This window comes from Cebus imitator, unplaced genomic scaffold, assembly GCF_001604975.1.
Source record: "Cebus imitator isolate Cc_AM_T3 unplaced genomic scaffold, Cebus_imitator-1.0 Scaffold1884, whole genome shotgun sequence".
Taxonomy (NCBI): Eukaryota; Metazoa; Chordata; class Mammalia; order Primates; family Cebidae; genus Cebus; species Cebus imitator.
The window spans coordinates 1-1,132 of record NW_016109199.1 but is presented as its reverse complement, the minus strand read 5'-3'; the positions used below and the strand labels follow the sequence as shown (position 1 = coordinate 1,132).

Here is a 1,132-nt window from a genome sequence, read left to right as displayed (position 1 = left end):
TTCACTATGCATGCAACATATCTTGTGACCTCAATCAAAATCTCAGCCAGTCTGGGTTCTCAACATGACAGGGTGACCTAAACCTTCATTCCTGAAAGATCTGACTCCTCAACAGATCTGCCTTTTCTTGAGTACTGCAGTTTTTCATTAGTCTTTATATGGTACAAAAAAGTACTAAGAGACACTAGAGAATCCTGAGGTACAAACATCATCCTCCTTGCCCCCGTTGTATAGCATAACCCCATTTGCCTTGGTAATCAGAACAAAGCACTCTAGTCAGCAGAGTGACCTTGGTTGGTTCAGTGGCATCAACAGTCCCAAATGGGTTGTAGCCTCATCTTTCAACTCAATGGAACCATTCTGTGTCCTCTGGTAGTAACATTCCCTATTGGAAAACAAGAACCCCAAATCCCAGCAGAGCTCAGTTGCTAGGATGGGAAACAGAAATTCTAAGACTGGGTTACAAGGTACAGTAACAGTGAAAAACTGCTTTAAGGGTTTTACCAGTAAGTATAACATGGAGGTTGGTCTGTGAATTTATGCCATATTCATCAAACACCCCACTCTCCCTAATTTGTGTATAACAGAAGAAATACAGGTGCTCGCTTCGGCAGCACATATACTAAAATTGGAAAGATACAGAGAGGATTAGCATGTCCCCTGCGCAAGGATGACATGCAAATTCGTGAAGCGTTCCATATTTTTAAAAAGAAAAGAAAAAAAAAGAAATACGGATACTTAATCTATTTTTTTTATCCGTTTGATTCTGTTGCTTTTTGGTTTTTAAAGCTCTATTATTAGGTGCATACATATTTCTTAGTGGATTGACTCATTTTTCATTACAAAATTTCCTTGTTTCTAGAAATGTCTTGCCTTAAAGTCCATTTTGTGGCTGAGTGCAGTGGCTCATGCCTGTAATCCCAGCACTTTGGGAGGCCAAGGCAGGTGGATCATGAGGTCAGGAGTTCAAGACCAGCTTGATCAACATGGTGAAACCCCACCTCTACTAAAAATACAAAAACATCAGCCGGGCATGGTGGCGCACGCCTTGTAGTCCCAGCTACTCAGGAGGCTGACGCAGGAGAAGAATTGCTTCAACCCAGGAGGCGGAGGTTGGAATGAGCCAAGATCA

At 42.0% G+C, this 1,132-nt stretch overlaps 1 non-coding gene across 1 annotated transcript; it reads left to right on the top strand.

Annotated features, from left to right (window-relative positions):
- The first annotated feature begins 598 nt into the window (after positions 1-598).
- On the top strand, positions 599-705 carry LOC119469989. The gene has a single exon (XR_005198862.1). It is a non-coding gene; the product is annotated as a U6 spliceosomal RNA (small nuclear RNA).
- Positions 706-1,132: the final 427 nt, after the last annotated feature.